This window comes from Ambystoma mexicanum, chromosome 2q, assembly GCF_040938575.1.
Source record: "Ambystoma mexicanum isolate Mex_15411 chromosome 2q, UKY_AmexF1_1, whole genome shotgun sequence".
NCBI classification, from domain to species: Eukaryota; Metazoa; Chordata; class Amphibia; order Caudata; family Ambystomatidae; genus Ambystoma; species Ambystoma mexicanum.
The window spans coordinates 978,775,782-978,803,390 of NC_090924.1; the positions used below are offsets into that span (position 1 = coordinate 978,775,782).

The 27,609-nt window shown below is 43.5% G+C and overlaps 1 protein-coding gene across 1 annotated transcript in view; it reads left to right on the forward strand.

The window, feature by feature from the left end:
• The first annotated feature begins 2,047 nt into the window (after positions 1-2,047).
• TRAK1 (trafficking kinesin protein 1) overlaps positions 2,048-27,609 on the forward strand; it is a 748,555-nt gene continuing 722,993 nt past the window's right edge. Inside the window, exon 1 of the mRNA XM_069648282.1 lies at positions 2,048-2,180. The gene's annotated coding sequence lies outside the window, so the exon portion shown is untranslated. The remainder of the gene's footprint in view (positions 2,181-27,609) is intronic.

Here is a 27,609-nt window from a genome sequence, read left to right on the forward strand (position 1 = left end):
GGCGCCCTGGTGCACAAACCATTCGAGCCAGTGGCGTCCGCAGACATCAGACTGGTCACCATTAAAAGAGCCCTGTTGGTGGGTCTTACGTCTGCACGTAGGGTCAGCGAGATCCAGGTACTGATGGCATCAGAACCCTACACTACTTTTCACAAGGATTAGGTGGTCCTGAGAACGCACCCCGCGTTCGTACCTAAGGTACTCTTCTTTCCATCTGAATGAGGAGATGGTGTTACCTACCTTTTGCCAATCCTTAGGACGACGCTTAAAGGGTCTTGCACTCTCTGGATGTCAGACGGGCTCGGAAATTCTATCTGGACAGGACCAAGTCGGACGCTCCATTTGTCACCTTTGGTGGGTCAAGGCCTGGCTATCAGGCATCTAAGGCCTCTATAGCAAGCTGGATGGTAGCAGCCATCAAGGAGGCCTATGAGGGGCAGCACAAACCACTTCCAGCAAACATGCATGCCCACTCTGTTAGAGCCAAGGCCACAGGCGTCGCATTCCAGAGGCAGGTCCCGTGGCATGTCATCAGCAGGGCGGCCACCTGGGCTACCCCTTTTGCCTTCTGCAAGCCCCACTGTTTGGACGCCGGCTCCAAGTCAGACGCGGCTTTTGCACAGGCGGTTCAAAGGAACTGGTTTTCTTTGGGAGGGTCACCTCTCCTCCCTGGGGCTACATTCAGTTGTAATCGCCCATGCAGTATGGAGCAAAGGGATGGGACATAGGAGTAATTAATAGTTACTCACCGTAGTGACTGACATACTCCGAGTACATAGTCCCCTTTGCTCCATACGTCCCACCCACCCCCCCCAGTAATACTTGTGTCATTAGGCAATGTTAATATTGTCGATGCGTCAATGGGGACTGAGGAGTGGCGGCGGTGGGTGGAGTCAGGGGAGTGCTTGCTCCCAGGACCGCGCGCCTCTAAATTTAAAGGGGAAGCAGATTTTTTCGGGTGAAAAAGGTTCCGTCTCCCGTCCCTAGCGAGGGACGCCCATGCAGTATGGAGGAAAGGGGACTATGGACTAGGAGTATGGTGAGTAACTATTGATTCTTTGCTGGATAGTCACCCGCAGGTAGGCTACCTTACATTGGATAGTTGTCTGCATATTTCCCAGGGATTGACAAGTAACATGTCTTGTTCCTCCCAGCTTGCACCATTTCCTGGCTTACTCCAGCCCTTCTTATTCAGCCCAGGTGGTAGGTACTTTTGGAAGTCAGATTGGTCTTTCACACCCAGTTTGGTCCCCTGATTGGCCCTTATATGGGTTTTTGATATTATTTGTATTCACTTGGTATTAGCTAGGCCGTAAATTAACGTTGTTCTAAATTAATACACGCTGTGCCATTTCCACCATTTCGGATTGCCCTGTGTGCAACTTCATAGTTGCACGGTGCTCCTTGGCTGCCTGTGTTTGCTGGGGTAAATGGGTGTGGTGTTCCTGTCTGACTGTGGGGGTTCACAGTTGACCAGGAACAGTTCTTATGTGGGTTGCAGGCATGTTGCTTCTGCTAGGTGCTCACGGTTATGGTCTAACATTGCTCTATCTCTCACGGTCCTGTTCAGCAGCTGCTAGGACTTATTATCCTTTTGCGCTGTTTGATGTTCTGGAGTTTTGTAATAGGACAACATGATACTGCATCTTGGAGAGCCAAGGTATTTGACTGGATATTAAATACCTTGAACAGTATCTCTCCCGTGCATTCGGAGAACCAACACGTACAAGTGCAACATGTGTCCCATCATCTCAAACATAGTGTTTCTACAACAAAGTTTGCTCCTTGCTCTGTACTTGTACATCCTAATTGGTTCTTACCTGGAATGACGCAGAATGTCCTCTTGCACTGATGTCCGATTATTTGAGGATTTGTCTGTATGCGCCAAATGAAAGGTAGCTCATTGAGGCACTGATTTGGTTGCTAATTGCTTACGTGCCTGTATCCAATATTACATAAGTGAATGTCTGTATTGCTTCTTGTAGATGTGTGCAACAGTACTGACCTTCCAGAAGTCGAAATCATCAGTCTGCTGGAGGAACAACTACCCCATTACAAGCTAAGAGCAGATACAATCTATGGGTATGACCACGACGACTGGCTCCAGACACCGCTCATTTCTCCTGATTTCAACTTTGACCTAACTACTGAACAGATCGAAGAGACACTGAAATACTTCCGTAAGTTTTCTACACACCAGAATACCTGTAGAAAATTGTTTTGGTTGGGAAAGGCCTGCGTTCAGAGCCTTATGTGTGTTGTTCTAGTAACTTACTGTGTAAAATCACCAGACTTCTTAATTCACAAGGCTTATTCAATATTCTTTAACGAATGATGCATGGTCTCTAAAATATCAACTGAGGGATTCAGTCATGTGTACTAAATGTGCATGGTTCAGTCAGAATGACCAAGCAATCAAAACAGCCTTGCTTCGGAACTGTGGATTGTAAAGCCAAATTAGCAAAAGGTGAAAAATCTTTTGTTTGTTGTCTAGTTATACAAATTAGATGTTCCAACACGACAGTGTCCATGCTGCACTAATTTCCTGTGTGCCATCTTTTTGTTTGAAGCAATTCTTCGTCCTTCGGTCAGCAAATCAGAAACAAGAGTAGATTTAATTAAACATGAGTCAAGGTGCCTCTTGCTCTCTGGGTTTATTAGAAATTTAGTGATTGTCTTTTTATGGCATTAGCTGTATGGAAGTTACTTTGTTAACCTATATTTAACAGCACTAACACTGTGTCAATTTGAAATGATGCGCACATCAACTCTAGTCTCTGGATGTCTGCCATAATCTCACGCATTTATGTAGTAACCATGGTTTCGAGGTAACATCGACTCTAAATTCCTGACTGGAAAGGGATGCTTTGATACTGGATGATAATTGTTTCGCTCCTTGGACTTCAAGTTGGATTATTTAATAAAAGGGTTGCAACAGCTTTCTTTAATGGATATTCCCTGAAGTAAGCTATTTATTATGTGTGTAACTACTGGTCAGAGTGGCCTAGCAGAGTGATCATTTGATTGATGTTTTCTGTAGTATATGGATTCAAATCTGAGAAAGAGTAGCTGAAGTATGGCCATTCAGTGAAGTGAATGTGGCATGTTTGGGTATGTCATGAAATATATCTAAGGAGTACATGTAAGTTTCTAGTGATTTGATGTATGGAAGAATATCACTAATTTAATACTATTTTTTATTAATGCAATACTTCCCTAGTGTAACAATCCCACCCTATAATGTGGAACAAGAAACAGAATTCTTTTTACCTGAATATTACTTTTAACTAAAATTATGAATCAAGGAAATAGAGGTGGTCCTCCTAACTTTCAATGCTAGGGGGGTCCTCACAATATTTCAAATAAATGCAGGCAGTTTTCTACAGAAAGGGAAAAATAACCTACCTGCTATTGGGTTTCATTCCAGTTTGCACAAATGTTCATACATAGAAAAACAAATATGAATGACTATTCAAAGCAGTAATAGAAAACAATATTCCACAAATTAGACAATTAAATTGACATTGATTCAGAAAGGTTAATCGGTTATCGGAATAAAGTTTGAAACGAGACAATTCTTTTCGTTTTCTCTAAAACCATTGACAAATACTGGCATCAGAAATAAATATTTGTTCCAACATAGGGTTCTCTGATTAGTGGGCTAAATTAATTCTAAAATGTTGGCCCCTGTCTCTGGCATACTTTTGGTGGTAGCTTGGTCATAGATAAGTGGATATCCTTGTGGTGTTGAATTGGTTGCATTGCTGCGACATTAATGTCGAACTCGCTTACTATTCTCAAGGAATCAGGCTCACCCTGACACCACTCTAGTTCCATTGCTTTATTAAGAAATACATTTCAATTACTTTATTGACTGCGGCAGATACAATGCAAAGGATATGTCATTCCATATTTCAATATGAGATATCTAAAGCCTCCAAGCTCCAGAGATTTCAAATTGCAGGAGAAAGGCTTTATAGAGGAATTACCCAGGGTTTCAGTTTTAATTATCCATCACAAAATACATACCTTGTGTACAATTATTTCCCCTTTTAATGGCATAGCTTGTAAATGTGGTACCCCCAAAATACTTTAATTGCTATCTGGAGTTTAATTGCTGCTTGGAACATTTGTCTAATTTGGACTTGCAGTACTCCCTTCTAGTTTCTTTGAGCCGCCCATGACCGTTAGCAACATCAACCAGCTTCAGGCAATACAGCCAGTTAAGCTCTTGCTTTCAGTCTGTCAACATGCTTTCAAAATCCCCCTCAGGTAATCTGTTTCTGTCTATGGAAAGCCCTCTGTATTCAGTCCAAAAGGCCTTCCATCAACTACTTCCAGTTGGAAACCCAATCTGCTTTTCTCCTGTCAACTAAGCTCCCTTGCTTGCTTTCCCAAAACTCTTCCTCCTGTGTGTTTGAGTTAAAATATGCAGCACACTCCACCAATACAGGATCATTTTGGCTTGGGCAGAGCCTGCGATCGGTTCTTTTCACATTCCCACACCCACTAGCACCCTCTTCCGGGCTTCTATTGGTTCAATGTCTTTTTTTTTAAATTATTTTTTAAATTATCAACAAATGAGAACTAGGTACTGTAAAAACAATCCAATAAAGGGATGTGTTAGCTCTGAGTTAGCACTCCCCTCAGGAATGAGGAATCAAAATTAGACTGGAATATTAATTTGTTATAGTTCTCTGAATGGGCGTGTAACATCGATGAGAATAATATATTAAGATTAATAAGAATATTCTGAATCCAGAGGTACCATTTCTTTTTTTACCTGTTAACTATAACAGAATTATGGAAATATGTCAGTTATGCACACTTCATTCAGTTTAAGACATCTTTTGTATATGCATGTGGTTTGTGGTGGTCTGCTGAATCCAAATCTCTATCCAGTTTTCAAATTTTCTCAAACTACAACTAAAATATGTGTTTATCATGATTACTTTAAATGCATCTCTTTTAAAGTTGACGTTGTCACTCATTCTGGCTGTATAGCATTTGTGTGCGGGCTAAAGCTATAGCACTAGAACCTCTGCTGCTATAAACAAAGGACCATTGTAATACGCCTTGACGCTGGAGCCCAGTGCTTTGTAAGGTCTGGGGTCGATGACCTGCCCTGGACATCTGCTTCCAGGAATGCACTGAATAATCCACCAATCACTGAAATTGGACTGACAGATGAGCTTAAAAATATGACCCTGTTTATAAGACCTGAATCCTAAATATAAAGCTGACTTAAGATCTATTTTTTGCGCTCAGATGGGCTGATTAAATCTTCCAAGCATGAATCAAAGTGATGCATAATGGACCTGGGCATTACTGGTTCAGAAAAGAGTTGACTTCTACACAAATAGACTTGTGTTCAAACTAAGCTGCCGAATTCTAGGTTTCATGTAAAAAGATGCTCTTTTTTTGTCAGTAACAGGGATCTTAGCATGTTTAGGTCTTTCGACAGATTCAACTCCTATATCAAGTGATTTGTAAAAACATTCCATCTATCATTGACCTATAAATCACAAAAACTCAAGTTGCACAGTTCACAAAGTTCCCCTCTCAAATGACAAACACACGGAAGCCCCTTCACGGTACATGAGTTTGTTTTTCATTTCGGAAATAGAGCATTTTCATAAAAACAAGATACAATACAGTACAGTGCATATAACATTCAAACAGAAATGTGTGTAAGTTTAAATATATAGATACAAGCCATCTAAAAAAGATGAACTAAAACTCATATTAATCATCTTCATGTGGGGCAATCAAGACATCATTAGATCTTCTATGTGCCAAAAGTTGATTTCTTCTATGCAGTGGCATTCGCAAATAGGACAATGAAGCCCAACCCACGTTGGCGAATCAGTCCAAAGTAGTTAAGGTAAAGCTGGTCGGCATTGTACTGGTTCTTCGTACCCCCTTGGTACCAATTTCAAAGTGTGATTCCTAATGCTCGCATAGGCTGAAAAGAATAGTACAAAGTGAAGTAAATGGTCTTCAACGGCCTGACACAATGGGCAGGATTTCTCCGTTATTACCAGTCCAGAGCAATTGGTTAGCTCTCAAAGGCAGGCAATTAAATATAGCCATAGTAATCAGGACTCATGGATTTGGATGGGTAGCCCAAAGCAAGTATTTTTTCTGTTTATTCGGTTGTCATAAACGTGTTTTTGATTAAATGATTTTAGGAGTTCCCTGGTCTCTCTCCTATCGAGCATGGAAGCCATCATGGGTTTTTCCAAATCTTTTGACGTGGAGTTTAAGTTGCAGGTACATTAAAGTGGCTATCTGTGTTAATTTCTGTGTGTCTGGTTTTTATGTATTGTGACCATGGTATCTCCATTGCGCTGCCTTTGGTAAGCAGTGCTTTTATAAGATGTTACGTGATGGGGGCATTCTCGTTGGTCCAGAGGCTGGTCCAATGAAGGGCTGGTTGTCTTGCTAGATCTTCTTCCATACATGTTATATCTAACGCTGTATGTACCCCATGCTTTTATGCCGACCGGGGTAAACCAAGAATTCTTTTGAGAAAGTCGTTCTCGCTAGCCAGGAGATCAGCGATCTTCCCATAACCTCAGAGCACCATCCCATATTTTGCGACTGATACTGCTTTAGTAAGATACATTTTCTTGATTAAATCAGTAGGTTTGGCACAAGACATACCAATGAAACGCGATACTCCACAGCCAGTCTGTTTTCTAATATGGGGAGCCGATAAAAATGTTGATGTAAAAGGTAGCCCCAAATAGTCAAATTGGGATTGTACAATTATTGCTGTGCATTTGCAGGACTCTTGGTGCTTGCGGACCCCTATAGCGTGCCATTACCACTGAATTGATACGCTTTATATAGGTCTAAGCTGTTCATGAACAAGGTCTATTCTGAGATCAGCTTTTTGCAACAAGTGGGGGCAGCGGGTCATTGGCACTGTATCATCAGCGTTGTCCAGGGCTGGTAACTCGAAGTTACCCAATTTGGGTATATCGGCTCCCACGTTGACAGGGCTGCATGCAGGCCATTGATATGTAAGCTCAATTATAATGGAGCCAGTACACAGGGCTGTTGGGCGCCAGTCGTCACTGCAAAGGAGAATACGGTACAGTAGCCGTTTGCTCCGTTCCTCACACATGTATTCGAGTTCTAGTGGATAGCTTGCAATACTGTTAAGATTTCAACAAGGCAGTAAACCGGTCATTGAATCCTAAAATATATATATTTTATTTTCTAGAAAAATAACTGGTGCTGTTTGGTTCTTAATTTATTCAGGCTGTTAAACATACATTATTTGATATTTTAGTGCACACCATCACATTGAGTCAAATAACGTTTTACAGATATTCATACAACATGTTATGTAGCAGAGGCTCCATTTAGTTCACTCCTTTATACAGCAGTCTCAATGTAAATCTTAGTCACTCACCTGGTACTATTGCTCGTGTTGACGTCGAGCCTCAAGCACAGCCATCAGTGATATGAGCCAGCTCTTACCTTATTATTCATTCTCCATTAATCCATCCTCATTGAATCATTGCAAAATGTTAACTATCGTCATTCTATAACTTCATTTCCTTGTAATCAATTGTAAGAATCAAAATGGATTTTTTTTGTTTCACTGCACTTTTTCAGGACTTACATCATTACTTGTTAGATATGACACTAGAAAACTTGAAAAAATCTCGAAAAAAGATATGGTGAATTAGTGCAAAAGGCGAAAATCGATACTAGTATTAAACATAGGCAGAGTGCCAAGTGACTTATGGGTGTGTCTTTCCACCTTCTGTTTGGGAAGTAATGAACTATTAGAACAATTGGAGTAAAATCCTACACATACTTTTATCAATATGCAAAAATACTAATCATGTGTGCGAGAAAGTGTGTGCAAAATGTGAATCCGAATTGACAAGTCATTGTATTCGCCACGAGGCTCTTAGCCACTTTTCTAGGCAGTGGTCGAAGTGTACGAAAAAGAAGTAGTGGAACTATGTTCCCTGCTGGTCTGCCCCACTCCCCACTAACCCTATCCCTGCAACTACTCCCACACACAAACCAAACCCCCCCCCCCACACACATGCCATTTATGGGAATGTGCAGTGCAGTGCACTGAAGTGCAAGCTTCAACTTCTTCCTACACTTTTATTTTAAAACTAAACCATTCCAGAACGGTTTCTTATTAAAACAAATGTATAGGAACAGTGAAACTTAAAAGTAAAAAGTATGGGAACACCGCTCCGGCCCACTTTGACCTCTGTTTGTAGGCGGGTTCACAGGCTTGCGCTTAGCAATCCAGCATAAGAATCTTGCAATGAAAAATGTCGACATTTACATCACAAACTGTGCATTTTCTTGTGACACCATATATTTGTCTTTGAGAAAAAGAAGATTTCTAGGTGACAAGATAGGTGATTAGGCCACAACATCAGTACTCTGGCAATGTATGAAGACTATTATATGCCCCTGTAGGAGTCCACTTTGAGTCCTACACCAATAATGCTTTATCAGTTCATAGCTATTGTTTCCAAAAACTTACACCACTGTAATCCCAGTGTGGAGGAGGTACCAAGCACGATTTGCACTACAACCGCCCATTTTGAAGTACCAGGAACATTCACACCGAAATATGTGATGCAGTGGGGCTCTGTCCAGTACCCTTCAGAAGAACACCTGTTGAAGTACCGACACCTAAGAAGACCTGGACAATAAGTTACCCATTGAGAAAACCATATCGACACATAACACAGAATGACGATTGTCAGAATGCAATACCTAAAGAAGCCAAGAAGATATTAAAAGAAGACAAATGGTGACATCATAAGAACCCGGACTGACTCGCGTATAGAGGATATAACGACCTGAGAATGATGAAAAGAGACGAAACACCAAGGATAAGTGACATCCCGAGCCTAAAGTGAAATAATTCATGTCAAACGTATTCCATGAGTGCGATGAAGATATTCAGTTAGTTTAAACGTGTACATATGATCAGTAACCGCAAGAAGCACAGAAATCTTGAGGCTTGCTTATGCTTAGTAGTAAGATAGATTGCGGCATAGCGCCACATGTACATATCTACCTCAAGAAAGCTCTTTATATAAGTATACTTCCATTATGCACAAGAGCAGAATCAACCAAAGGTTACTAAAGGTCTCAAGGGGAGAGCTTTGCAGCAAACAAATCGAGAATTGAAACTCAGACGAAGATAACCATGCCAAGAAACCAAGGTCGTATCGGCTGAAATAGACCAACACTGGATGCAATTAATGAGAAGAACAGAGTATCCTGTGCAGAAAGGTCAAGATAAGCCACAGATGGCAGAGGACTGGCAGAATTAAATCAAATACACGAAATTACATGAAGACTAAGACGATTTCAAGGTGTCGGAATCACGTGACCGAGCAAGCAGAAGGGATGAGACTTTCACACATATGCATGGACCCTTGCCATGCCCAGACGCCTTCACTTTCTGAGACCAAGAAGCAGACTCATAGCCAACCACAAAGAAATAATTGACACATGACCACTGAAGTGATGATTGATTGTAACAATAATTGGAGGGAAGCTGGGGGTGCAGACGAACTCCCTACACCTGGCCAGCTGCTCTGCACGCTGCCTAGCAAGTGGAAAAGTATGAGTGGGGTTGATGCCAACCCACTCATAGTGGACCATGTAATCTATGGTTCTATAGTTAGTAGAACCAATGAGACGTCGTACTTTTAGTGACGTTTACAGTAGCCATTTTGAAGGAAGGGCTTAGTTGCCCCACCTGACGTTGTCTATCCTATCCCCTCACTATGTTACGATATACAGATATAGTGCCTATATTAAAGTTACCCTCCTAGAACCAATCAAGTTGCATGCTAAGTTGTAAGAGTTACACATCAGTGATGACCAGTTTTGGAATAAATACTATGTTTTTTTCTGAAATTAATTGGAGTTGAAGCGAGAAGGAAGATCGAGCGATTGCTGATATTCATGAACTCCCCGTTTTTTGTACTTGTCATTAAACGGACTCCCTTTGCCAAACTATTGAGTTGTCATTTTTGATTTGATGCAAGAGTACTAATCTGCATCCCCATCCATCTCAAGGGCGCTGCTGTTTGGGAAACCCCCAGTTGTATGGGCCGGCTGGGGTCCCTACTGCACACCAGTGTCTTTCTTTTGATATTGAAACCAAAAAGTCCATTAATCAATTGCTCAAAATGTCAACTGCCTGTTCTTGAGTGCTATTGGTGAGTTTGGAGACAACCACCACCGATAGTGGATACCAATCAAAGCGATGAATAGGAAATGCAGGATAATGGGACTTTTTGCGCACATACCTGTATTTGTGGACTGGTTGTTTGCTATATTGACTCTTCAATGAAGCTATTGCCGCAACACTTGCATCTTTCTTCCTTGGGGAAAGTTTCTGAGGGAAATGCCTTCTATGGTGCAAATGCAACCCGTTTGTTGCAGGGATATCCAATCTGAGAAAGGTTATTTGCTCTATTCGGTTGGACAATCCTGAGGTTGGAGCACATGTATTTTAAATGTTACATTTGCAGGTAATATAGCTAGTTATTAGCCCTACAGATAATGGACGTATTAGCCACTAAAAAAAGGCACTCTCAAAAAATTACATTGGGGAATGTAAATACTCCCAACATAAATAGGAAACGGACACATAGGAGCGTGTGGCCCCTGCTTTCATCCACACAGCTCAATGGATATGTTTGGAGCCGTTTAATCCGTAGTTCCAAAGGAAGAAACTCTATTATTACTGCTTGATCTGCAGAAGTGAAAATGTCCATTTTATTGTGCATGAATCACTAGGTGCAAAGTAATATTTATTATAAAACATTTCTGCTTTACAGTTAAAACCTTTTTTACTTGCTTATAAACTACTCCCATTGGGAGTGGAACTCAGTCTTGTACTCCCTAAAAAAATGTTTCTTCCAAAGAAAAATGGGGGGTAAAAATAGTGCCATTCCAAAATCTTATCTGACGCACTGCTAAGTTACTGTATCTGGTTTTTATGTACTTGCCTAAGATGGATAGCTGGCTGAGCGGAGCTTCTCCTCTTACAATCAACAGACTTTACTCTATGCAGCAAACTCATTGCATGATCTCTATAATGTCCCCTCCCACTATCCCTGCTCTAAGGTGGCCTTTTTCTGTTCTTTGAAAGCCATATGCAGCATTACCAACACTTCGATATGCACTTTTAACAAGTAATAGAGCTAATGTTACATTCCTAAATTTTTCCCATGCTACTGAGGCTCTATGGCGAAACTACTATAGCAACAGAGGAAGCATCCGGATGCCCCCAGGACAAGGCTGGGAAGAGGACATGTTCTACAGAGGACATCTCTAGTGCACCCCTTTGTGCCAACCTGCATTTGTGTGAGAATGGATCCTCCAGACGGACTGGAAAAGTCAGAAATAAGAAGCATACCTACCAGCCAGACATGGCACATTGAGGTGGTTTTTACCTCTCACTATGGGGATAGGTGCCCCCCCAACCCCTTTGGACTTTCAGGCACTTAATCAATAGGATTCGTGCATGGAGGGTGTGGTGGGCGAGGACTTATTTTCTATTGGTGCTTTTACATGCCAAATACGAAACAACGTCTGTGCCCTTTCGTGGTTTGTGGGAGTTTCTGGTGAGTGTTCTCAGCTCTACCACTTTGGTATGTAAGATATTTAAACATTCATGATATATTTTATTTATATAGCGCCTATACACAAGTGTTTCAAAGCGCTTCAAGGCGGGGGAGAGAGCAAGGGTAAAATACAATAACATTTTTACAGGACTTGAGACATTAAGAATGGGCAAAATAACTATCGTACTAGGCCTGACAACATTTCTGCAAGAGTATTGAGGGAAGGATGGGCTGTGGGCAGGGTGAGGAACAAACAATAGACTATCATACTATGCCTGAAGACATTTCTGATAGTGTAAGTGCAATGACTGTGGTGAGGGGGTGGGGAGTGGTAGAAGAAGATGAGGTCCAGGCAGGGACAGAAAGGGAGGTTGGTAGCACAGTAAGCCACTTGGTGCAACTAAAACAATATTAAAGCAGGTGGTAACACAGTAAGCCACTGGTCAAGGCTTGTGGTACAAGGATGGAAGTCCTGGTGAGACAGAGTGAGAACAGGAGAGTTAAGATGGGCAAAGTGAGGGACAATAAGGTGACTAACCCCGGGAGGTGAAAAGCCATAGCATCAAGCAGTGATCTGAGGGAGAGCCAGGTCGCAGAGGTCCAGAGTGCACGTGTGACGCTGTAAGGCCAGTCATCTTGGGCCTGGCCAGGCAGCAGACGGGAGCAGGCAGGGCCTTAGATGTGGGCCTTTGTGGTATGGGCCGACTCCTGCCTCCCGGTGTCAGTGATAGGCTGAAGTAGGGAAGAGCAGCCAATGGTGAGGGGGCGGGCTCACGCTATTCGGAGAGTCCACAGATGGTGCAGCCATCTTGGAAGAGGCAACACTACAGCAAGGCCAGTGTCCACAATAAGGGTAAATCCCTTATTTACAGCATTGTGCACAATAAGGGGGTGCCAGAATGGAGAAACGCACCATGCACTGCAATAAACACAGCAGTGAATAAAAACATGTGCTTCAATAAAATGCGGCTGCGTGTATACAAGCGATAATAAAATGCTGGATGCAACAAATCAAAGGTGTGCCATTGCCCTTTGTGACAATAAACATTTACATTTCACAATAAAGCCAGCCAGTGTTGTTTTTACAAATTGGAAATCTGAGGTTTCATCAAAAAAGAGGGAGAACTAGAGATACATGTTTTCGATAAGACTGTACCTTTGTATGAAAATTGATACTCAGTGGAATTAGTTTAGGACACATTGTACGCGTTTAATGACATCACAGTGCAGCTGTTCCGCTTTTACAGAGTTTCTTTTTAAATATTTGAACAGAGGACACACTGTATTCGACCAGCTATTTTCGGCATTTGTCCACCTTCCTTTGTTCCTCTCGTTCATTGTATACAAAGGATAAAACACGTTTGCCTCTGTGTTGTGCACAGCTGGTATTATAAGTAGTTTGCTTTTAATGATTTTCAAGTTGAACGTTTACATGGTATATCATTTGTTGTGTGGCAAACTCATTTCCAATTTACCATGCACACATTGTACATCCCATCACCATTTATTCTTCCTACTTTCTAAATGTAATGCATGGTTCTTTAGTAAACAAAGAAACCTACTTGCGTAGTGGATGCCGGTGGAGAGTGGTAGGAAACATTGCCAAGTATTATACAGATTAGGAAATCTGCCACTAAATTGTCATATGCAAATCTACCTTTATGAGACACAAAGGTAAACAAGGAAGAGTCCTACTGGTGCTGCTTTACGTGGCATGATTTAAAATAAACTACACAAAATATAAAAGTATATAATGCACATTATCAGATACAAAATACATAAATCCAAAACAAAGCTATTAAAAAAGAAATACACACACAGTAACTCATCACAATAACATTGCGCAAACGATTATAAAAAGTAACTATTTAAAAAGCCTTCATTCAGCTGGGAATATGCAGTGAATGAACGTTTATTTCAGCCAATACTAGGGAGAGCTTCTTTCCCCACCAATATAAGATTCCAAACCTCTATAGAAAACAGAGTACCATACCATAATCAACGAATATGCCAAAATTGAAGTAGTCTTAGATCACTTAACCTATTGAAATGTATACATACATGCTCCAGAATCTTATTTGTTCGGAGATACTGCAAAATGTACATGTTCATTTGGATGTGTTTTTCTTCTTATCCATGCAGCTTCATGAGTAGGAAGTCAGTCACATTTTTCAAAAGAACATAAACTAGGAGGTTTTGTGTAATATTATTGTACTTTAATTTTCAATACTAGGATTTCTTTTTTAAAGAAACGATAGTGGAGTATGTATGAAACGAGTAGCCAAAAATGTTCAGGTGTTTTTTGATGCATCTGTACCGACTGATTTTTTTCGTCTTGTATCTGCTATCTGGTACTTCAATAACTAAACACATTTCTTTTCATTCAGCTTTGAGGAACCGGTTGCAGCAGCTAAGATGCAACAGTCAGTCCTCGGAAGATAGTTGGGTTCCCACGAAAAAAGTGAGACCGACATCAAGCAACATGTGAAAATAAGTGCGTAGGACAAAAGTATAGAAAGGAAAGAGAAAATGATTGCAACAAAGAGAAACTGCAGGAAAGGGATATAATTCAGCATGGTCAAGCACCCGTCACCCGCAGTTGTGAGCACAACCACAATTCTTGGAACCCACAAATCAGATACCAAACCACGTCATACATTTGTGAAGATCATGCATGTCCTTTAATGTTAGAGACTATCTGGCAACGCATGTTGAAAAGGCTATGTGCCCTGGCTGTGACATTCCACTGTGCAAAGCTCAAAAGGAGCCTCAGAGCGCTAGGAGTTTGCCATACCAGTCCTGTAGATTTGTACAAATCTTGTCCTCTGCCAGGACCAACCAAACGCTCAGCCACCATATACTAAATGGCGTACAATCTGCCTGTTCCCAACAGTGCATTTGCTAGGTGGACTACTACCAGAAGGTTCTTAGATAGCTTACCTATATTTGAGTATAGTGTGTAGTCTGGCCACAGCCGTCCAGAATAACAAGGCCATACTTGACTTGTTATTCTTTTATTGTTGACAACTAATAGTATGTCTGTGGTGCCTTTTTACAGGCGGAAGGACCTCCTTCAAAAACAGTTCGAAATCTGGAAATCCCACAGCCTGTGCGCCTTAGTGCCTCAACCCTCCAGCAATATCACACAGGCACTGGATAGATAACCGCTATGCTATCTGGTGTCATGTACCAATGGTAGCAGAGCTCATATGTATTCTCTCTAATTTGCATGCAGTGTCGAGACTTCTTTGCCCATGTCCAAATATGCACCCAGCCGGTGCAGGGGATTTTTGGGTGAAACCTCTCTGCATTTCAACAAATATGACAGTTTAATCTCTGGGTCATTGTGTCAAGGAATTTGGAAATGTGTGTCACTATGTGCTTTGTCTAATGTAGTTCATGAAGGTCTGTGAGATCTCAAGAGATGTCCCCCTTTAGATGTCTATGGAAATCCAAGGTTGTACGGCGTATGTATTAGTACCTGTCTGTTTCGAGAAAGGAAAGCTTTTCCTTAAATGCTCCAAGATCTAAAGGTTTGTTGTTCAGACGGCACTGTGCCAGTCGTACTAGGTCCATCTCCTCCCAATTTAGAAACCTGAATCTAACCATAGCTGGGGAGAACTCAAGATTCCTTAAAGGTGGTATCATTGGTGTCTGGCGAGTGGGAGAATATTTTTAGCAGATTGCAGACGGAATCCACACTTGGGTATCCCACTGTCTAAAGCTGCAGCCACTGCATCAGGTTTTAATGCTGGTGGTCTACAGGGTTCACAAAGAGTTCCTTTCAAGGGTGAAAGTGTGTGAATACCGACTCCCAGGAGACCAATGGTCATACCACCTGGTTGCAGAACAGTTGTGAAATACTAATAAATTGGGAGCAGAAAATGATTCCAGGACATCTGGTATGGACAATCAGGTAAGGGGCTTGAATGGTGGTACGGCGGGGACACCAAAGGCAGCATTAACAAAACTATGATTTGTGACCATATAGCAAATGGTAGAGAATACCTTTTTATGGCCAACTTTTTAAAAAAATCTTTGTTTAAGCGAAAACCAGTGCACGCACAAATCGATACTGTTCACTTTACAACAAACGTATAAGGTGTACGAAAAGGACCACTTTACATTTATTTTTGAAACACTTGACATAGCACCTGTGAACCCAATTCTCTCCCTCCCCTCTGCCCCCTGCCATGCTGAGGCCAGATGGGTTATTTCATTGTTCTGATTCTAGGTTGTTGGCTTCCAGAAGACAATTATTTGCCTTGGTAATGAATGAAAGAGTTATTTGTATTAACACCTGGTAGGTCTCGGTGTCTTGTGGTGCCCAGCCTCTTTGACCTGTTTCCCTCCCTCCCCTGCCATTCCTCCACACCATCTACCCACACCAGGGTTTCTTTAGGCGAGAGTGGCTAGCTGTATTTACAGGGGAATATCACCCATTCCATCTCTCTCTCGAGGGTCACAGGTCACGTAGGGTGCCTGTGATGTTTTCCATCTCATAATTCTCTCTAGCGTTATGAGCCCACATTCTCTTGGAGGTGAGCTTCTCACATGTCCACCCTATGGTCAGGCACACCCTTGCTGCCAACCGCAGGAAGTGAGACGTGTGCGGGAGGTGCCCCATCTTCCCTCAACATCCTCTAGACTAAACATTAGCAACGGGTCACAGATCCTCTCTATCCCATCTAACTCTTTCGCCCACCCCAGTACCTCCTTCGAGAAGCTGTGTACCTTAGGGCAGGTTCACAGCATAGGCCAATAGTCCGCTCTCTGACTGTACCCCTTCCAGCACGCTGGGCTGGACCCTTGAAACATTTTGGAGAGGTGGACAGGATCATATTGCCACCTGTAGAGGAGCTTTAGTCCGTGCAATTTATATTGGCAGGAGATGGACGTTCTGTGGTCATTGTTACAGGGACACTGCCATTGACTGTTCTGGATTTCCCTTCCCAGGCCTCTCTCCCACCTCTTCCTAAGGGCCTTTATTCCTCCCCTTCCGGCCCCCAATAAAGCCCTGTATATGCGCGTGATCAGACCCATGGTGAACATAGCACTACTCAGTATTCCCTCCATGGGTGTTGGATCTCTCTAAAGACTGTCCCCCCATTTGTCTGACAACAAAACCCCTTTCAGCTGTAAGTACTGGAAAAGCGACAGGGCTCCGATATTAAGCCCTTCCTCCAGCTCTTTCAGAGAGGTGGAGGCGCTTCCCTTTACCATCTGCACAACCCTTTCCAGGCCCGCCTCAAACCAGCCGCTGAAATCAGAGTGGCTCCTGGATTTTGTTCCTGATCGGGGTGTGGGGGGGGCGAATATGTGGCTCATTGGGGAGAGCCATGTAACTCCATTCATCTCATGTTTGGTCCAACATAACCTCAGCAGTGGACCCAGAATCCTATGATTGATCACTTTCCGCAGCATTACCGATTTCGGGGCCAACAACCATTCCCCTAGGGTCACCCATCTGAACAGGTAATTTTCCATCTCCACCATTTGTTTGTCCTTGGCTCCCCTCAAGTGCAGCACCAATGCCCTGATGAGCGCTGCCCTGAAATAATTATACATGTCTGCTCACCCCCACCCCCTATTTTTGGCCCGAGTTAGGGTGGAGTAGGCCACCCTCTGTCTCTTGCACTGCCATAGGCATCGATTGATTCTACGCTTCAGCTCAACAAAATGTTTGCTCGGCATGCTTATCGGCAGCACCTGGTAGAAGTATAGGACCTTGGGGAGCAGCGTCATTTTGACCGCATTGAGGCGTCCCAGCCATGACATGGTCAATCCTGACCACTTGTCCAGGTACGCAAAGAGGCCTTTTAAGAGCGGGAAGAAGTTCGCTTCATAGAGGCCTTTAGTATCCTTTATAATGTGTATACCCAAGTATTTAATTGCCACCCCTTCAATTGGACTCCCCAGCTGCTGTAGTCCCTTCCCTAGGTTCCCCCCGGTCTACAATATGGGAAGAGGATTCATTTATCTGTGTTGACCTTGGGCTCCACCCACTGTCTGTACTCTCGAATCACCCTAAGAGCCCCTGGAATGGATTAGGCTTGATTGGTTTGGTACAGGAGCATATCATTGTTGTACATTTCTAATTTGTGCTCCCTCACTCAGATTCTGATCCCCTCTATTTCTCCCACTTTCCTAATCAAGTTCCCAAGTGGTTCAATCAAGAGTGCATAGAGGAGGGGTGAGAGTGGGCAGCCCTGCCTAGTTACTCTTCCAAGGCCGAACCCTCTGGAGGTTTTCCCAGTGACTGCCACCTTCGTTGTAGGGGCTCTATATATCACCTGTACCTCCCCATGAATGTCCCCCCACATCCGTATTTTCTGAGCACTGCAAAAAGAAACTCCCATTCCACTCGATCAAATTCCTTCTCTGAGTCAGATAAAATTCCCTCCAGGCGGGTGGCCAGGGCTCTGGTGTACACCTTTTCATCAGTGTTTAGGAGTGAGGTGGGCCGATATGATTTACACCTCACTGGGTCTCCACCACCTTTCGGGATTACTGTTATCGTTGCTATATCAAATGAGGCTGGAGCTATCCCTGACTCGTGTATATGATTGAAGAGTTAGACCAGCTGTGGGACAAGGACCCCCGCAAACCTTTTGTCAAACCCCATTGTATAGCCATCTTCACCGGGGGCTCCACCGCAGGCAGTCTAGTGATGGCTGCCAGCACTCCCTCTGATGCAAACGGGGACTCAGTTAAGCCCTTTCCTCTGGGCATAATTGCGTTATTTCTGCCAGCTCTAGGTATTGTTTCATCCCTGTCTGGTACCCGCACCCCTCCCTTCTATACAGCAGTTCATAGTAGCGTGCAAAGCACTCTGCTATACCCTCCAGTGATGTGACCCTTTGATGTACCTCCCGCTGGACACGCTCCACCCACCTGTCTGCCCTTTGCGCCCCCAGCCTAGCTGCCAGCAACAAGCCAGCTTTTTCCCCCTTTTCATAAAACTTCTGCTTTAGAAATTTCAGCATTCTGAAGGTGTCGTCCATTCGCAACGATTTTAGTTCTATCCTTCTCTCCCGGGGGGCCTCTAGGTCTTCCCCTTCATAGTTCCCCTCCTCGTGCAACCTGCCTTCCACCTCCTCAATTTCCTTGCAGTGCTCTTCACCCCTCCACCTGCACTCACGCTTCTTTCTGGTCCCCTCACTGATGAACAATCCCTGCCAGGTGGCTGTGGCAGCTTCCCATAACGTGGTCTCCCCCACTTCCACGTTGTCATTCACTCAGAAGAATTCTTCTATTGCTGTAGTTAGTTGCTGGGCAAAGACTGGGTCCTGCGATAGATGGTCATTACATTCCAACCTCGAGTCTCCTCTATTCATCCCCGCTATATCAAGTTCCCTGGTGACTATGTCGTGGTCTTACCAACCTACTGAGCAGATTTCACAAATACGGACAAAAGCTATGGGCTCCCTATCTAGCAACAAGTAGTCTATCCTTGTAAAAGTTGTGTGCACTCTTGAGAAAAATGTATAGCCCTTCTGGCCTGGATGCATGACTTGCCACACATCAGTTAAGCTGCCAGCCTCAAGGGCTCTTCTAAATGTGTCTTCTCCCCCTTGCTCTTTTTCGGTTTGTCCCGTTCCCTTAGATAGCCTTCCAGGTGTGCTTCGGCCCACAAACTAGTCTCCCGCAATTATAACCAAACTCCGCCGCTTGGCCACTATGGTATTTAACACTTCCTCATTTAAAGATTTCTGGCCCTGGTTAGCCGTGTATACTGAGGCAAACATCGCCCAAGCCCCTTCCAACCTTCCCTGGACCATTAACAATCTCACCCCCCCGCACCTCCCATCGTGGCCATTTCGTCGGTATCCGCTAGTCTGAGGTGCCTGTGCAACACCATACCCAACCCCTCCCTTTTTCATCATGCTGGAGGCCCAGTAGACCTATCCAATACCACCCCCCACCCCACTTTCAGTCGTGTTGCCTGCAAAAACACATCTGGCGCGGCTTTCTTGAATTCCCACGCCACCAGGTACCTTTTGGTCAAGGAATTGAGCCTTTTAACTTTCAGCGTGGCCACTCGCATCATGCTTCCCCGCCTATGATCTAGTGACCCCTGCCATTTCAAGACTAGAGGGACTTTGTTACACTCCCCCCGTCTCCCCACTTTTCATCAAGCATTCAACCACGCAAGCCATCCCGCCTCACATAGATTGTTCCCCATCTGTCCCCCATCCACACTCCCTTATTACCAACAGAAACACAAACTCCCCAACTTTTGGTGAACCAAACACCATTCACCTGTTGGAGACACCCTCTTGCAAACGAGGGACACCAGAGGGATACTCCCAGCCGCTGGAAGTCTCAAAACTCCACATCTGCCCGCTCCTTCCTCAATGTGAGCTCTCAACTGTGCGCCACACATTCCCTTGGTTCCAGTCATGACTGCTTCTTCTGAGATGGGCCAATCAGCTTCACATATTTTCGGCCCACCTTGCCTCTTTTGCATCTCAGAAGTCCTTCCTTGGTACAGTCTGTCTTGAGGATTGGGGGCTCGATGGGCTGCCAGACATTCCCGCGCCTCTGTCCACAGTCAAGTGTCCCAGAACTTGCTCTGCCTCCTGGGCTGTGGCGATTCTGTACTGTTCCCCGTCTTTCTCAAACAACAATGCAAAGTGGTAGGCCCACCTGTATCAGATCCCTTTTATCCGTAAGCCACTTTGGGCAATAATCAAAAACATATATTAAACATCTTTTTAAAGAAAGTTCCTATGCAAACATTTGAGCAAACTAGGATCAAAGTGTTTACATGGGAGCATCCATTTTGTCATTTCAAGCAGCCTGCTCTGTTCATGTTAAGCTCTGCCCTGGCGGCACTAATCAAGCAGCAAAAGATCCCCACTGGGAGCTTTTGTTTACTGCAGCCAGAGCATGGCTGAACATGGAGAAGGCTGCCTTCACTTTCATTTTATGTTTTCGGAGCTCCCCAATCCCAGGGAAGCACAGAAAACATAAAATGAAAGGCAGAGCAATTATGAATACTTCGCCGGCTGCCGGCGAAGTATTCATAACTGCCTGGACTTGCCTACAAGCAAAGGCGCGGGAATTATAAATACAACATTGTATTTGTGATTGCCGTGGTTAGAAAACCACGGAAATTATAAATACAACAAAGTTGTATTTATGATTGCGGTGGCTTCAGCTTTGAGTCTAAAAGCGAAAGCCGCTGCTGTCATAAATACAACGTTGTATTTATGAATGCTGCGGTTTTCTTTCTACGTTTTGCCGGAGGAGCCCGGGAAAGAAAACTGCAGCATTTATAAATACAAAGTTGTATTTATTTTTGCAGTGGCTTCAGCTTTGGGTGTCCTGGGCTCCCCCAACCCGGGGAGCCCTGGAGACTCAAAGCTGAAGCCACCACAAACATAAATACGTTATAAATGCTGCTGCTTTGTTTCTAGGTTTCTCGGGTTCCTCCGGTTTTGGGGAGCCCGGGAAACTTAGAAAAAAACCCACAGCATTTGTAAATACAACAAAGTTGTATTTATGATTGCAGTGTTTTGAAAAAATAATGAAATTAAAAGCACTTACCAGCAGCAGCTTGTGTTAATCTCTGCTCTCTGGCAATAATGAGGCAAAAGCCACCTGCTGGCAGCTTTTGTTTATTACAGCTGGCTGGCTTTTGCTTCATTAGTGCTGCAAGGGCAGAGATTAACACAAGCACAGGAAGCTCATCCATTTCACAAAACGGATGCCTCATAGTGCTTGAAATGTGTGACTTTGAGCCTCATTTGCTCAAAAGTTTACATAGGAACTTTCTTTAAAAATATTTTTTATATATATTTTTGATAATGGCCCATCTTTTGAGCCAATACAATTTTAGAGTGAACTATCCCTTTAGTCCATGGTAGTTGAATAGGGCCCTCTCTTAATGTAGGTTTGAGAACTCTGAAGGTGTGGTCATGTGACTCAGAGATTGGGTCTAATGTCAGCATCTTGATAGGAACCTTCATTTTGTCATACTTGCCCACGATTCCTGACAAATATATACGATTAGTGATGCATTTCAGCTTTGGGTGATGCATTTCAGCTTTTCAACGAAACACTAAATTTCTACGTCATTAGAAACTCGGGTGAAAGCCGCTGGTCTATCAGGAGGCAGAGAAGGGTGGGGGGGGGGTGTAATCCGGCAGTGAATGCCCATTCTCCATTACCACCAGATTGCAATTTTATTTTGTTTTAGCCAGTCCCTAGGCCAGGCCCCGTTCCACCCCCCCCCCCAACCCCACCATTGGAGTCCTGCACCCCTTCCTCTCGCTAACCCCCCACTTACCTGCTTGCCTCCTGGTCTTTGGCCCCAATTCATTGCGTGGGAAATAGTATAGCATTATAGTCACTTTACTATTTTCTCATCTGCCATATTTTTTTATAGTTTAACTTTATGGGAAATCTCTACTCTACACTTGAGGTTCACCGAGCTGCTTTCTGATTACAATATATATATATCTTGGCTCAAGTGAACTGTCATATAATCGGTGCGCCGGATGTCGCACTATAGTTAACTATCAAGTTCCATAGGAAACCCGAACATTGAATTGCTATTAATTTTTGCCTCGCATAATGGCTGTGGCTGATATTTTGAAAACACAAGTTCCTTCGTCTTTTTCCTCCCTCTGGTCGCTTACATATGTCTGTGGGCACTACCTCTTCCTCCAGTTCAGATCGCCACCGGTTACGAGTCTCTCAGTCCACTCTCGTCATTGGGACCACCTGCCAGGTTTCCATATTGCCATTTCACTCTGCTTCAGTGGCTTGCATCGATTCCTTGCTACCTGCTCTCACCTGCTACCTGTGTCCCTCAGGTCTTCTTTACTCCGGCAGTGGACCTTACAGCTACTTGATGATTTTGTGTCCGACATTCAACTCGCTTCCTTGTCTCTGTGCCTGCCCATATTTTCTTCATGAATCGGCCACTTGCAGCACGTGTCTTGACTGCTTGCCTCACCATTGTTTAACCTGGCGGAAACTCTGACTCCTTACCAAACACTACCTCCCCCTTGACCAAACACTGACTCTGTCCTCATGGTTTCCTGGCTTTTTCAGGCAGCTCCGGTGCTGTAGACCAGTTCATCTGACTGCATTAAGGGAAAACAGACTCTGCATACAATCTTTCAGTATTGTTTATCGTAGATACTTCATCACACTGTTCATGCATCAAATGCATGACAGTCACCATATGTAATGTACATCTTCCAATGTGCAGGGACCGCCGTCATATGCCAACTTCAGCCTCAAATACCTCAGTAATGCTGTCCAATGCCAGTTGATGCATTGTATGTGTGATAGTTACTATACGTAAGGAACATCTTCGCACATGCTGGGATCATAATCCAAATGCAGCCTTAAGTGTCCAATAATATCATTCAATACCAGTAAATGCTCTTTATGCATGATATCATTACTATATATGAGCAACAGCGCTTGTTTTGGGTACCATCCAATTCCAAGTGCAACCTGCCACAAGGAGAGAGGAACAGAACACTGTTGACAAGGAAACTGAATTACAGGCAGGTTTAGTTGGAAGAAAAATAACATATACGGGAGCCTGGGACCAGGGGGCCAACGTAAACTGTGCAGCCTGCTCGGCACTATCATATTTAATCTTTAATAACGTGCTCAATACCGGAGACCAGTCGCTAAGCGTGGGACCACGATTCGAACCTGTATTGCTGTGCAAGGTCTTGCTTCCAGCAGTATCTGGGGGCAAAGAGTAGGGACTAAGCAACCTAATTGTCAGTACAATAGGTCTCACTTTTTGGTCAAACCAACCCTGGAATAGTGTGACCCTGACTAGAGATTCCCCGATCCTCCTATTCCCTCCTCACAAAGTCTAGGGTTAGGGTACAGTGAGACAAACTCTTACAACGCCCAAGGGACAAACTAAATAACATATTGTCAAACCTTCTGTATGTTAAGTATCAGAATTGGGCACTTCAGTGATCTCTTCTATGGGGACCTAATCCCCAGATTCCAATACTGGATCTAAGTCTCAACCACCTTGGCGTCCACACCCAGGACAGTTTCCTTAAAATCACTCAGTCTCTGGGTCATTTGTTTTGCTTGTTCCTTTGTCTGGCCAGACGACTCTGTCTTTCTGTAGTGTAAGAGGATTCAATTCAACACTACAGCTAAGTCAATGCCTAGTCTGGGATACTGAAGGGAAACCCTTATTGATATATCTTTATGTCCAGTTCATGCGTTCTGGACGACTACCCCTATATAACACCCCTCTCTTTGAATCCCCCTGACCCCACTGAGCCAAGAAGTAGTTCTGTTTTGCAAGTTAAAAGGTTTATTTGATAATTTAAACAATAGATATATATATCACACTTTATAATAATTTAATAATTGAATATCACGCTGAATCTGAGCAGTAATCAATAATGGATAGTCTGGCACTAGCACACTTCTTTATAATCAATGATGAGTGGTTATAGGATGGATAAGATAGCAACAATACTTTATGGTTTCAAATGGATGCAAGGTGGAATGAAAATGCAGTACAGAAAATACTCAATATGCGTTCAACAAAACAATGTAATCACTTTTCTCTGGCAATCCCCTCCCCCCTTTATGCAATGCAAGGAAATGGAAGGAAAGCACACAGTTCTCAGAAATGCAATCAAATGTAATTCAGTTCACCCCAGCAACTTAGACTACAGAAGTTTACAACACAGGCCCAAAATGCTTTTATATGTGCTGGCAATGAAGTGAAAAATACGCTAAAATGCTTTTAATTCCCTCTAGAGGTTCAGGGTGAGTGGTATCAAGTTAATATTAGTCCAGGCTCACTTTAGCAAGGATCTAGGAGTAACTAGCAGGTTAAACGAATTTTTAGCAACTGAAAGCAAGAAAACTGCTGTTTTCACACGTTGAGAAATTTTCAAATTGCGACAAACGGTTACGGAGATATGAGCGATTAAATAAAGGTAGTTTTTCGGATTTGGAATGTTAAAATTCAAAGTGACAAGTGCAGCTTGCAACTAGAAAATGACAGGTGACAGCTTTACAAATGACAGGTGACAGTTAGGAGACAGTTCTACTTAGATTAAAATAGATTGAATTATATTATTTTAACTAAGAGATTGGTTCTGCACAGTCTTGCTAGGTACTCACACTATATTCTTGAATTAAATGGGCCTCGCCACGGATCTGGTCAGGTTTTAGATTGGACTCTGGTCTGGTCTCTGCGCTTCACAGTGATCTGGGTCAGCTCTCTCTCTCTCTCTGGATTCTGGAGATTGATGGATTTGAAGTCTGGATCTTTCTGCACAGCTTTCTCTAGAGATTGATGGAGGTAAAGTATGGATTTTCCCGGCAGAGTGTCCCGCAGCAAATGGATTTGAAGGTCCCTATCTGTCCTGACTGTCTGCTTTTATGTGTTTTGAAAATGGGTGTGTGTGCAGCATCACTAGGCTCTACCCCTCTCCACTTGTCATTGGCCACTTCATCCTCTTCCCCTTGATTGGGGGAATGAAATGAAGTGTCATCATGATGAGGTCTGTTTATGGTACAGAGAACCCACCCCTGTCAAATTACACACAATCTATATTTGGACCCAAAAGACATATTTCATAGCTACACAGTGGTTTGAAATTACATGCACCCATCATGCATTACAGGAGGTATACCCTGTCCAAATCTGCTCTTCCTGGGAGCTTGCATTCAGAAATGGCGACATTTGCACTTTTTAACTGGTTTCGCAATATCGGACATTACCCCAAATTTACACACATGTGCGCAAGGAGTATGGACATTAATTGATGAAGTGTCAGATTTTTAACATGCATACATTTTAAGTAATACCCTCTTAACTTCTAGCTTGCCCCCAGATCATGCCACCGGTTCTAAAAACCTCAAAATGTGGGCAGAAAAATCACAAGAATTATGGTATCATTTAAATAATTTTCACAAGTCCGCTCTATGAATGATCCATCTTTTTAGAGTTATGTTCTGGCCCCAAAGGGGTTTGGTTTCCCCCCAGCACAAGGTTGAATTTCTGGTTTTTCCAGTTCTGCCAAGCCAGCTTGCTCTCACAGGCAGTGCTCCTCCCCTTTCCTTCAGGAGGAAGCCACTTTTTACGGCCCCCATAATAAAACATTTGCCTGAGTCAGGACAGGGCTTTGTTCAATTTCCTGCAGAGCCCAGGTAATTCAATCAGGGAAGTGTCATATCCCTTTTGGTGGGAGCAGCAAAAGGGCAGCTAGGCCTGGGAACACAGCTGTTGTGCAAGTCTCATCTCTTGTTGGGGGTAGCTGGTGGGCAGAATTCAGTTCCTTAAGCCAGGCCCCAGCTAATGTCACTTTTGTTCCCCAGTTTAAGTCAAGACAATTTTTTACATATGCAGCTAGGATGCTGATTCTAAGTTCAAAACTATGACATTTAAACAATTGCAACCTATGTGACACTCAAAAGTAGGTCACTCATTTCTTTTAAACATTTAGATTTTTAGTGTCTTTCAGTCCAAATTTACTTAAACTGCTGAAATCCACAGCTCAGCCAGTCTTGTTATAAACCTTCAAGTCACTTCAGAATATAACTTTAGATTGTATCCACCTCTCAGGAAGTCTTTCTTTGGCTTGCCTTGGGTTCATTTATTCAGTTTTAAACAAAATCTGGTGGTTTTAAAACGCTGGCTTTCTGATAGTGGTGAGTACTGGTACTGCACCCCTTTTTGGGATTTAAGAAAATGAATTCCCCACAATTCTAGGTTGCTTTTGGCAATCAGCATTGCCATTCCCAATGGTTTCAGACTACGGTGTAGGTAGTCCAATGGTGGTTTTAGGCAGTGTCCTTCTGTGCCCATAACATCGTCAAAAATGAGCGGCAGCCTATTCTTCATGCATTTCCCTGTGCATTTTCTGGGAAGCTCTGGCCATCATGATGTTTTCCATGTCAGTACTGCACAGTTTTGAGGTAGGGCTCGGATGCATGGGTAAAAACATCCCACAAGCCCCCCTCTTGCGATGGCCATTCGGTTTCACTGATGGAGCTCGCAAGACCTGGGATGTTTCCTCATCTTCTTTCAATAGATGGCACAGTTCAGCATCTTTTCCACCATCCGGTACTGATCGATCGGTTCTCCTCGCCGGTCCTGATGGGAATATTGGGCGGTACCCTGGGCCCTCTTGCGTCTCTGCTCCCGTTCTCCGGATCGTCCTCCTTGGCCCGTCTCCAGGTTTTCTTTCTCCTAGGACGACAAAGGAAGAGCGGCAATACCTATTCATAGACATTTTTCCCCCGCCATTGATATAGCGGGGTGGCATATGAATTTTAGAACTCAACAGATATGCACATGCACATTTATTTTAAATTAAGAGACCGGAACACATAAACCTGAGAAACACAGAATTTGATAGGCGATATGTAGGATATTTTAAGTTAGAACTGAATTAATCTGAGACAGTACCCTCTAGGATTCCTGAGGATTCCTGCAGTTGTTGCAGAGTGTGCCTGGGATGGCAACACTTCAACTGGTTAATGTGCACCCACTTGTCTTCCCCCTCTGCCAAACCGCCTTTGGGGATGCGGATCTTGTAGGCCACAGGGGAGATTTTGTCTATAATCTCAAAGGGTCCCTTCCATGTAGGCAAAAATTTTCGCTGCTTGGACTGGTTCCATTGGAAATTGTATAGATAGACCCGGTCCCCCACCTGATATTCCTTCCTGGAAGTCTTCAGGTCATAGTGGGTCTTCATGCTATCAGCTGATCTTTCTAGATTCCGCTGAGCATAAGCAAAAGCATGTTGAAGGTGTTTCCTTAAATTCACCACATACTCATGAGTTGTGGAGGCATTTATCAGTGTCTGCTCTTGGGTCCTGTAGAGCAAATGGTAAGGAAGCACCATCTTGCGCCCAGTCATCAACTCAAATGGTGACATTTTGGTTGGAGATGAAGGGGTAGATCTGATGGCCATTAGTACCAGAGGTAATCGGATATCCCAAC